Raw genomic sequence first — 12386 nt, 5'->3', positions numbered from 1 at the left:
GACTGTCAGGAAGATATATGCAGTGAGTATATCACGAGAGACTAGTACCAAACACTACACTTAGGAAGGTAATTCTTTGGAGCTGGCATTGAGAGTTGATTGTGACCTTATAGAGAGAGGATTTGGTGAATTGGCAGGGGCAAAAAATAAACAGGAAGAAACCAAATAGAACAATTTCCAATCTATTTCTCCATCCCTTTTATATTACCTGTATATTTCCTTTTGTCATACGTATAAGTAACCTTCAGTCAGCACAGTTTAGTATCAGTTTTCTTTATTAAGTCTTATTTCAAGCTTCCAGGCTATTATCATGCAGTTCCCCCTGGCTTCTTTTCCTTATGTTCTTTGCCAGTTATTATTCTACTTATCTTGCAAGGTTCCTCTCAGATGACACATCCATTTGGGAAATCTTTCTTCCTCTATTCACTGTCTTCACTGTATGTGTTTGTGGTTTTTTTTAGTGCCAAGTATTTATTCTTTCCACCCAACTGGGACAGCTCACATATACAATGCACACAGGTGTTGGCACCAGGGGTGAGAGCAGCACCCCTGGCCTCTGACGGGAGGACAGGGTTGCCTCTCAGCACTTGACCCCAAGGAGTGAGTTGGGAAAGGAGGATGGCTTCTCTTTCCTGCCTTCACTGGGGACTAGGGGATCTCACAAACAAACTCGCCCGTTACAATGACCATAGTAAGTAGAGAAGGGATTTGCCTGGTCTCAACCAATACAGGAGAAGATGCAAATAAAAAAAGGAAGAGGTACAGTTTGGATTAGGCTACAAGAGGGGGCAGGACACCATCAGAAGTATGTGAGGGGATAGGGGGTCTATTATTGGGCTTGTGCATTGCATAACAGGGAGGGTAGGGGAGATGGATGGGGCTTATTGTTCGACATTGGTGATGTCCACAAATTTGGGGTTGAGGCAAGCACCACATAAGGGGATGCCATCCACATCAGATCAACTTGCCAATTCCTTGTAGGTTGCCCCAGTCACAGACCCTCCATAAATGATGTATGTGGTCTGAATCACTGCATCAGAGACATTGGACTAAAGCCAGCCCTAGAGCTTTTCATATACTTCCTGGGCCTGTTGGGGTGTTTTAGTCTTGCTTGTATCAATGGCCCACTCGTAGTGGCTCATAGGCCAGAACAACCTTGGAGCAGTCCTTCACATCATCTATGATGACCTTGGTTTGTTCAAAAACAACCTTCTCGGTGATGCCAGCTTCCCTCTCATTTAGCTTCTCCTCAGGAAAGGATCTCTCCAAATCCCTCAGCCAGGGCATGGACCACTTTCTATCCAATCAGCTCATCTGACTCCCCAAACAAGTGCCTTCTCTCCAAGTGCCTCAAGATCACCCATGTGGCTCCACAGTCTTTGATCACACGGGGACTGGTTTCCCCAGTAAAGACCCCATTAGTCACTTTGTAGCAGTTCTGGGCAGACACAGCAAACTGGGGATCTAGCTTCTACCTGGCGAAGTCAGTGTAGGTGGTGGGACTGCACAAACCACCTCGGAGTCAGCCAGCCGCATTCAGACTGCTGATGAGCTCCTCCAGACTCATCTTCCACCCATTTGTCTTCCAATTTCCACTTGGGAAAAACTTCCTAGAGGGCGCCATGGTTCTTGAGCCAACACACTGAAGGTCAGGATCCTCCTCCACCATGTTTTCATAAAAGATGCTTGAGCTTTTTAATATCACAGCCTAAACTGAACATTACTTAGTAATGTAAGTTCTTTTTCCCCACTAGATTTCAAGCTTCTTGTCAGGAGCCATAAGTAAAAACTAAGAACTTTCTCTCTCCACCATTTTCACATTTTGTGCCCACTCTACCCACTGTATTTTCCAATACCTTGTGTATTGTAAGTGTTTGATTAAGGGTAAACAAACTGAAATTATAGTGATCAGCATAGTATATATTGAGAATCTAGCTCAGTTTATTTTCAGGATTCCAAGAGATATATAACATGACCAGTGAGTTAAGTCAAGATTTTTATTATCAAGAGACATATACTGTATTTTTTGGACCATAAGACACACCTAGGTTTTAGAAGAGGAAAATAGAAAAACAATTTTGAAGCAAAAATTGTGGTAAAATATTTAATAACATAAATAAGATAGTATTTCACCAATGTAAATGTAAATAGAACTCAACAGCAGCATTAACAACCATTATTCCTCCCAAATTTGGCAGTGGGGAAAGTGCGTCTTATAGTCCGAAAAATATGGTAAGTCCCACTTGATAAAGTTGCAAGTTTATTATAAAAGTAGGTAAGTATCATGTAAATCAGGGAAAAGAAAAATCAATTTGATTTTAAGAACCCAGAAAAGTCCTCATGGAGCAGGTCAAATTTGATCTCAAGGATGTGTAAGATTTGGCTGGAAAGAAAGGGAGGAGGTATTTTCAGTGATCGAAACATTATGAGCAAATTAACTAAAGCAAGTGCACAGAGGGACAGTGAGGGGTATACATACATTGCCAAGTGCCCTGAGGTGAGAAGAAGAAACACAGCAATAGGTAAGATACAGGCAGACTGGAGTATCTGGAATACCAGTGAGGAAAATCAATTTGGTTTGGAAACCATTGAAGGACGATTGCAAATTCTTGAGCAGGAAAGTGTCATTTTTTCATTAATTCAACAAATATTTTCAGAGCACTACAAAGGGCCAGACACTCTTCAAGGTGTTGGAAATAAAGGGATGAACCTAACAAAGAAACCCCTTCATCTCCTGATGGACATTCAGGTTGTTTCATTGTCTTGGTTGCTGTGAATACTATTGCAAAGAACACAAGAGTGCAGATTTCTTCAAAATAGTAGTTTTATTTCCTTTGGCTGGATACTCAGAAGTATCTATAAATGTAAATATATATCTCTCACATTATACATACACATGCATACACAAAATCCTCGCTTAAAGCTGTGAATATGTTCTTGGAAACTGTGACTTTAAGCAAAACAATATATAATGAAACCAATTTCACCCTTGCCTAATTATTATAAACATGCGTTAAATACTTACAGCATATTTCTGGTCACAAAAACATCACCAAACTTGAAAATAATGACCCCAACCCTTCTAATGTTAAACATTAAAATAAATGTGAGCTATACATACATTTAAGAAATATTAATAAAAACAAATAAGATAATGATTTTACAAACTGCTTAGTCCAGTTCAGGGTCACAAATAGCTGGGGCCTTTCCTGGCAGCTCAGGGAGTAAGGTGGGACCCCACCCTGCACAGGACGCCCGTCCATCACAGGGCACAGTCACATAGTGACACTCACTCAGACTGGGCCAATTTAGACATGCCAGTTCACCATATTGGGTTGTGGGAGGAAACCAGAGTCCCCCAAGAAAACTCACACAAACATAGGGAGAACCTGCAAACTCCACACAGAAAGTGGCCTCAGCTGAGAATTAACTGTTTTTCTTATTAACATGATAGCAAAATGATGTTTAATGAAACAAATTTATTTGAGGACCTGCTGTGTGTATTATACATAAGTATGTATATATACATTTATATAATATACACACAGTGGAATATTATTCATCCATAAAAAAGAACGAAATCCTGCCATTTCAAATAATACAGATGGACCTTGAAGGCATTATGCTATGTGAGATAAGTCAGAGAGAAAGACAAATATGGCATGATCATACATATATATATATATATATATATATATATATATAATCTAAAACGTGGAACTCATAGAAACAGAGAATAGAAAGGTTGTTGTCGGGGGCTGAGGATCGAGGGGAACGGGGCAATGCTGGTTAAAGCACACAAACGTCCGGTGTACTACAGAGGCTGTAGTTAAGAAACTGTTTTATATATTTGAAAGTTGCTAAGAGAACAAATATTAAAAGATCTCACCATACACAGGAAAACGGTAATTATGAGAGATGATGGAGGTGTTAACCAACCTTATTGTTGCAGTCATTTCACAATACAGATGCGAAGTGAATCACCACGTTGTGCAGCTTAAATTTATACAATGTTATATGCTGATTACATCTCAATAAAGCTGAAAGAAAATAATGGAACATGCAAGTATGTAGTCTCCTGAGGCTGAAGGGACAGGCAACAGTGGTCTTCTGAAATGAATTCTAGAGCCCTTGCTGCTGCTAGGAGCAACTGGCTAGGGGGGCATTGCAGTGGAACAGCACATTTAGGTTGCTGTGGCCTTGGACTTTGGCAGGCCTCTGAGTGGGGCCCTGGGGTGCTAGCCCAAAGCCATCAGAGCCTCAGGGCCTTCTGCCTCCTGGCAGGCAGGCGGGTGAGAGACTAATGGCCATGCACAGCTCACTCCCCGTTTTTTTAGCCTTGGGCAGCCTGTCCCCTGCACAGCCTGTGGGCCCAGCCCAGTTCACTTACTTGTCAGAGGCCCCTGGGGTGAGGTGCTTCTGCACTGTAACTCTAACTGGGACACTGGGGGAGGCCTGAACAAGAATTGGGTTTTGCTTGATAAGCATGTGACCCAAGCTTCTTAGGAGTCTGGGAGAAAAAATCTGGGGTTCCCAGGTGTTTCTCATCTGGGCACTTAACTATGGGGTAGATTTTTGCTTGTTGGTATAAACAGATTTCTTTTCAATATTGTTAAGTTAAAATGCTAGTTCCAGTATAATGTCACTTTCCTAAGGGAATGTGATAAATAATTCTGCAAGGATGCATGTTAAAATGATGGTAGTAGTTATTTAGGTAGCCACCCCATCTGTATATATTTTTTAAATTTCCTTTTATACATTTTTTATTTTTATATCTTCTTTGTTCCAGTTTTTTCCTATGAGCATGTATAAAAGTAACACTTTTATAATAAAAACATTTCATTTTGATTCATAAATTCATGAGGAACATAAATTCATGATGTACTGCCATTATTTTCTTTCTATAAAGCTACCTTCACTTGCTGTTCTTATGCCAGTGTCAGAATGACTTAACCAGAATCAGGTTGGCATCATTTAGCACATGATCCTCAGGTTTGAAAGCCAGCTTGTATCAGTGTGATGGAGTCAGAGTGTTGCTGCCTCCTTAAAAGAGGAGACAGCCTGTTTCTCCCAAATACTGGGGACTTGAAGTGGTTGATTGCAGTCATGCCACTTCACCTTCTCAGAAAGTGCTCTGACTTGGGGCCCAATTGGAGCTCCTGCAGAAACCTAGAGTAGTGAGTGATGAGGTTATGCAACCAGCTATAATAAGCCCAGGAATGTCCACATACACAAACGGAAGTGAGAGTAGGTGGAAGAACAAAAGGCAGAATAGAACCAGAGAGAGTTGCTCTAAGTAGAGAAGGATGTAGAGAAGATGGAAAAAAATGGGCAAAACAATAGGAACAGACCTAGAGATGGGAGCAGGGAAAATGGGAAGGAAAGAAAGGTAGAGGTAGAAATACAAAATGAGGAAAAGTGCTGGATATCTCAGAGTTCATGTCACCTAAAAGAACTGAAAAAACACTAAGGCTGATCTTGGTGCTGATTACATTACACAGGTATAGAAATAGGTCAAAATTTGTTGGCCTGTACACATTTTATTTGTATACTGTATTACATGTGTGTTATATCTTAGTGTTTAAAAATACATCAAGCTCAGCTGTGAGTTCAGATTTTGAGGGCTGAAAGGTCCTTGGTAATTATAAAGGAGAGTCAAGGTAAATCCATTTACACTAATGGGGAGGAAACTATAAACAAACAAACAAAAAACCCCAGAAAAATAAAACTATGACTTTCCAAAAAAAGAAGTACCAATTGGCACTTCTTTTTCTTTCTTTTACCTCAGGATTAACATTCATCTTTTTTTTTAAATATTTTATTTATTTATTTTTAGAGAGGGAAGGGAGGGAGATAAGGAGAGAGAGAGAGAAACATCAATGTGCGGTTGCTGGGGGTTATGGCCTGCAACCCAGGAATGTACCCTGGCTGGGAATCGAACCTGGGACACTTTGGTTCCCAGCCCGCGCTCAATCCACTGAGCTACGCCAGCCAGGGCTAACATTCATCTTAATCATCAAGATTATAAATATTTATATCAATATTTATATCAATTATATAAAGTATATCCAAATGGTGATATTTATACTAATATAAATAACAAATTCTGATTTAGAGCATCAAAATACTTCAAGCAATACAATTTAAAGATACTTACTTTAGATCCAGACTAGAAAATACTGAAGATTCTAGTGGATAAAGAAATTACAGTGGGATCCAAGATGATGGCAGAGCAGGTGAAAACTACAATAACCTCCTCCCAAGACCACATTGGAATTACAACTATGTTATAGAAAAATCATCCTGAATAAACAACTACAGACTACCTGGAGAGAAGACTTATAACCAAGGACTTATAGAAGAAACTACATCATCACACTGGGACTACTACTTACACTGGACCCTGGAGGGTATAGTGGACCTGAGCTGTGTGAGGAAATCTCAGGTTGGTGATTCTGGGGAGAGAACTGAAGGGCCAGCTGCCAGAATCCCTGTGCTCAGTCATTCCCCCTACTTAAGAAGCCAATTTTCACAGGCAGAGCTCTTCCCTCCATGCAGCATTCAGCTTGTGAAGAAACAAGAGCCTCCCCTGCAGAAATTCCTCTTGCCCTACTCTGTGGAGTTCAAGCTCTGCTGAGGTGTACAGTCAGTGCTATTTCAGTGAATAAGCCTAACAGGCAGTCTACAGGCAGAGGCAGCTCTCTGGGTGTTTGAGACATTAGCTGATCCTCCCCTGGGCCCAGTGCTGGTAAAAGCTGGCCTTGGTGTGCACCTTGGTCCTTTCAGCACACATGCAAGCTCAGTAGAGGGAGCCATAAGCTATGTATATATGATAGTTTCAAGCTGGTTGCCCAGGGCCAAAGACAGTGTTGGGCATAGGGTCTGCACCAGAGTCTTTGCAGATATACCTAATATAGAAACGAACACAGAGAGTCATGCAAAATGGGAAAACAAAGAAATGAGCCCCATATAAAAGAACAAGATAATTCTCCAGAAGAAGAGATAAATGAAGTGGAGGCAAGCAATTTATCAGATATAGAGTTCAAAATAATGATTATAGGATGCTCAACAGCATGAAGAACAACATAGAAATGACAACAAAATAGACCAGCTAGAAATAAAGAATGCAATTTCTAAAATAAATAATATACTAGGAAAAAATAGTAGCTTAGATGAAGCAGAGGACTGAAACAGCATTTCGGAAGACAAGGTAGAAAAAAACACCCAGTCAGAGTAGCAAAAAGGAAAAAGAATTTTAAAAAAATTGAGGATACTTTAATGGGCATTTGGGACAATAATAAGTATAACAACATCCACATCATAAGAATATCATAAAAAAGAAGAGAGAGAGCAAGGGACCAAGAATCTATTTGAAGAAATAATGACTGAAAATTTCCTTAACCTAATAAAGGAAAAACACATACAAGTCCAGGAAGCACAGAGAGTTGCAAATAAGATGGATCAAAGAGGTCCACTCACACCAACACACATCTTAATTAAAATGGCAATACTTGAAGACAAGGGGAGAATCTTAAAAGCTGCAAGAGAAAAACAGTTAGTTACTACAAGGGAGCTCCCATAAGACTGTCAGCTGATTCCTCAAAATAAATATTTCAGGCCATAAGAGATTGGCATGCAATATTCAAGGACATGAAAAGCAAGGACCTACAACCAAGGCTGCTTCACCCAGGAAGGTTATGATTTAAAATTAAAAAAACAAATAAAGAGCTTCCCAGACAAAAGAAAGCTAAAGGAGTTTGTTTCCAATAAATGAGTATTACATCAAATCTTAAAGGGCATGCTTTACTAAGAAGAAGGAAAAAATAAGACAAACACAGTTAATTAAAAGACTAATATGGCAATAAATACATATCTATAGATTTTAAATATAAATGGCTCAAATACTCCAGTTGTACTACATAGGGTAACTAAGTGGATAAGAAAGCAAGACCCATATATATACTGTCTTCAACAGACCCACCTCAGAACAAAAGATACACAAAGACTAAAAATAAAGGACTGGAAAAAATATTTCATGTAAATGGGAAGGAAAAAAACTGGGACAGCAATATTTATATCTGAAAAAATAGACTTTAAAACAATGGCTATAATGAGAGACAAAGGAGGACACTGCATAATGATAAAAAAACAATCAAGAGAATATAACCCGCCCCTGGCTGGCATAGCTCAGTGGATTGAGCGCGGGCTGAGAACCAAAGTGTCCCAGGTTCGATTCCCAGCCAGGGTACATTCCTGGGTTGCAGGCCATAATCCCCAGCAACTGCACATTGATGTTTCTCTCTCTCTCTCTCCCTATCTCCCTCCCTTCCCTCTCTATAAATAAATAAATAAATAAATAAATAAATAAATAAATAAAAATCTTAAAAAAAAAAGAGAATATAACCCTATAAACATGTATGCACCCAACATAGGAGCACCTACATATATAAAGTATATCCATAATGTACATAAAAGGAGAAAGTGACAGAAATACAGTCATAGTAGGGGATTGTAACATCAATTAACAACAATGGATAGATCTTCTGGACAGAAAATCAACAAAGAAATGGTGGGTTTAAAATACACTCTAGATCAAAGGCATTTAATTGATATCTTCAGAGTACTGCACCTCAGAGCAGCAGAATATACATTCTTTTCAAGTGCACATGGAATGTTTTCTGAAATAGAACACATATTAGGACACAAAAAAACTCTCAATATATTTAAGAAAAATTGAAATCACATCAAGCATTTTATCTGACCACAGTGCTATGGAAATATAAATCGACCACAAGAAATCGACCATAGGAGGTAGACTTGGAGATAAGTAAGGAGGCCTCACTATCTGGAACCATAAATGCAAGATGAGCAATCCACTCATATAAACCAGATCAGCAGCCTTTAGACTATTTCAACATCCTGATCTGTCACAATCAGCTATGAGATGCATGGTAATTAATGCCTTCTTAATAATAAAGTACCATAGTGTAATATGATTTACTTTTTTATATAATTAGAGTGGATTCCACATTATCTTAATAATACCTTCCTCATTCCCTTACATGATGATATGCTATCTTGAATGGAAGAAAAATGAAGAGGAATCATACCTAAGGTAGCAGACAAGTGCTCATTCATTACATGAGGCAGCCCATGGGAGTGTATCTGCCAACTTGCTTTCTCAATGGATAGAAAGGGTTGAGAACTACTGTTTTAATTGTATATCACTGCATTTTGTTTCACTGTGGTATCTCCACGTCTAGTAAAGACATGTACAAATGATCCCTCAGTCTTTGTGCTTCAGGGAATCATTGAGGCCAGAGTGAATGGAAGAGCAATGGCTCCTTGTATTCGTCACAGCTTTGGCAGCAGTGGTGGCTACTTCCCCAGGGGAACAATGAGGATCTGGAACAGACTTGTGGGCTGTGGAGATTTGCTTCTCTCACAAGATTTTCTCTCTACTGCCAAAATAAAGTGTTATTTTATTATGGAAAAGGCAGCTTTGTTACACAACGCTTTTTAACATGCCCAGGCAAATTAATTCATTCCCATCTGTTTTCCCATAGTTCTGAATATATGATTATACTCAAGATGCTATCACTTTGCATTCTAATTATTTGTTTACATGACTGCCTCCCAGTATGTTGAGAAGTCACAGCAAACATGGATGGGGCCTTATATTGCTTTGATTTACTACTGCCTATCAGCACTATGCTTGGTATTATAATAAGCACTATCAACCCTTCATCAATGAGTGAAACATGACCAGAAAAGCAAACAAATATCATATTAAATTTAGAGTCTTTTTTGTTGTCTTGATTTTTTAAATAACAATCTTAGTTTAAGACATTATTCTTTATTCCACATCCTTAACCATACATGGTGCATAAGGGACACTCAAACATTTGTTAATTTATCATCTATGCCTTACCAAAATGCAAAATGTAACATAAGGAATAAAGCAATGACTCATACACAGAGTTATCTGAACTTCAGATTTGATAGCATCAGTGCTTGACAAATTTATTCATGGCCTACTAAATTAAACTCGAGCTCTTTGATTTGGCACTTTTTAGGATACTTCCTGTAATTTCTACACCACTGCATTCTACTCCCACCATCTATTTTGTATGCTAGGTAATCTGGACTAATATAAACCAGAGTCTCAGAGGCTTCCCTCCCAGTACCATTCTCTTTTCTGCCTTCCTACTCTCCCTAGATTATATTACTCGGTTCCAAGTCTTTAAAACAAATTATACACATATACACTAATGACTCCTAGTCTTTACTATGTTTTTTATATTCAACTGCCTGTTCAACATATCCACTTAGATAATTAAGCATCTCAAACATGACATGGATAAAACATATTCCTAAATCCAGACCTTCTTCTCCCTTGCTGTCCCTAAGAAAGCATTCCTCCTCTAGCCTCCTTCAACTCAGATGCTGAAGGCAAAAAAATCTAGGCATTTTCCACACTAGCTCTTTTTATCCCCTCATATCTCCCTCTCAAATATAAATCATCAGCAAGTTTTATTGGCTCATCCTCCAAAATAACCCAATTCCATCTACATTTCTCCATTTCCACTACTATCCTCTTCATGCGGAACTACTGCAATATCCTCCTAGCTGGTCTCCCCACTTCTGCCCTTACCCTTCATGATCTGTTTACTGAACAATTTGTACAGTGTGCATTTATAAAATATAAATAATGACATTGCCTGGCTTTAAAAAACTCTGGTTTGGTTGGCAGAATAATGATCCCCCCAAAGATGCACTTATCCTAAATCCTTGAAAGTTGTTCATATGGTATGTTACATGGTAAGGGGGAAATTAAATAATCCTGGAGTATCCAGCTGGCCCAATGTAATTGTTTAAATATTGAAATCAGAAGCAGAAGAGCCAGAATCAGAGTGACATAATGTGGGAAAGATTTAACTGGTCATATCAGCCTTTGGAGATGGAAGGAGGCATGAGCCAAGAAATGTAGACAAACTCAAGAAGGCAAGGAAATAGATTTTCCCCTACAGCCTCTAGAGGGGATGTTGACACCTTAATTTTAGCCCGGAAATATTCATTTCAGATTTCTAAGCTCCAGAACTGTGAGAGAATAAATTTATGTTGTTTTAAGCTACTGAGTTCATGGCAATTTGTTATAATAGCAATAAGAAACTAATACCCCTTCCCAAGGCTTCTCATTGCATTGAAAATTAAGTACAAGTTCTATAGTGTACATTACAAAACCTTCAAGATCAACTTTTCAATCTCATCACCAACCACTTTTCCCTGCCTATTATGGGCTCCTCAAATAAGCAAAGCTTATTTCTGTCTTAATGAATTTTCACTACTTCTCCTCTGTCTTTAACATGTTCTCCCCAAAACTTCCATCACTGGCTTCTTGCTGCTCATGTCTCAGCTTGACTGCTCACCTTTCCTATAGATGCCTTCCAACCATATGATCTGAAGTAACTCACAGTCATTCTTTATCACATTGCTCTGTTTTGTCCTCAGTATTCCCACTTACTATCTTTTGCTTTTTTTCCTCATATATGTATTTATTTATATCTGCTTCCCCAGTCTCCTCTGTAAGAAACTCCATGAAACAGAATGTATGATTGTGATGACACACAGCTGTTGGTTCTCAAAGAGGCTCCTATACACAGAGCACAAGGAGAAACCAAAGAAAAAGGCAGGCTGCTCCAGACTGGTGGGTAGCAGTTTTAATAAGCAAGGGTACTTACCAGGCTTGTTTTGGGTGGCCACAAGGTGAGTAGATCTCTATGCCTGCCTGCTAGAACCTCCAAAGTTTGTGTAGAGGCCTTAACTCAGTTCAGTCATGTATTCACATGGTCTCACCAACACTGTCTCAAGGCTTCATCCTTGAAAAGAACTTCCACTGTGAGAACAGTGGGAAGAACACACATTCCAAGGACAGGGGACAGAGTGAGGACCTGGGTCCAGCTCATGTATCAACCAGGGGCAACATCCTCAAGATGACTTCCTTCAACAATTGTAGGCACTATAAAGTATTTATTGTATGAATGTATGAATAAGTGATGCAATAAATTGCAACTGTTTTGTCATACAACATAAAACTTTTCATAAATTTATAAGAAATAAATTTAGAATAACAAGAAACGAGCTACATGGTTTTTTCACTGAGTTTATAACTGACCCCACATCATTTAATGGCTAAGAGGTGAACTAGGAGCAACATTCATCATTTTTCTACAGTTCCTTTGGTAGACCCTTTCCCCAACAAGTCTTAACAGGCTGTCATTATAGGAGTTTCCCTGCAGAGCTACATCAGCACAGACATGGGCCTGCATTATCATATTGTTCTATAATTTAATTCTGGGGGCAGAGATTTTTTCCTGCTTTGTTCT

General features: G+C 39.0%; 1 pseudogene; it reads right to left on the bottom strand.

The window, feature by feature from the left end:
• Positions 1 to 881: 881 nt before the first annotated feature.
• Positions 882 to 1668, bottom strand: LOC114491033 (annotated as a pseudogene).
• Positions 1669 to 12386: the final 10718 nt, after the last annotated feature.

This window comes from Phyllostomus discolor, chromosome 2, assembly GCF_004126475.2.
Source record: "Phyllostomus discolor isolate MPI-MPIP mPhyDis1 chromosome 2, mPhyDis1.pri.v3, whole genome shotgun sequence".
Classification (NCBI taxonomy): domain Eukaryota; kingdom Metazoa; phylum Chordata; class Mammalia; order Chiroptera; family Phyllostomidae; genus Phyllostomus; species Phyllostomus discolor.
Note: the sequence above shows the minus strand (reverse complement) of the source record. Positions and strands in the feature narration are given on the sequence as shown.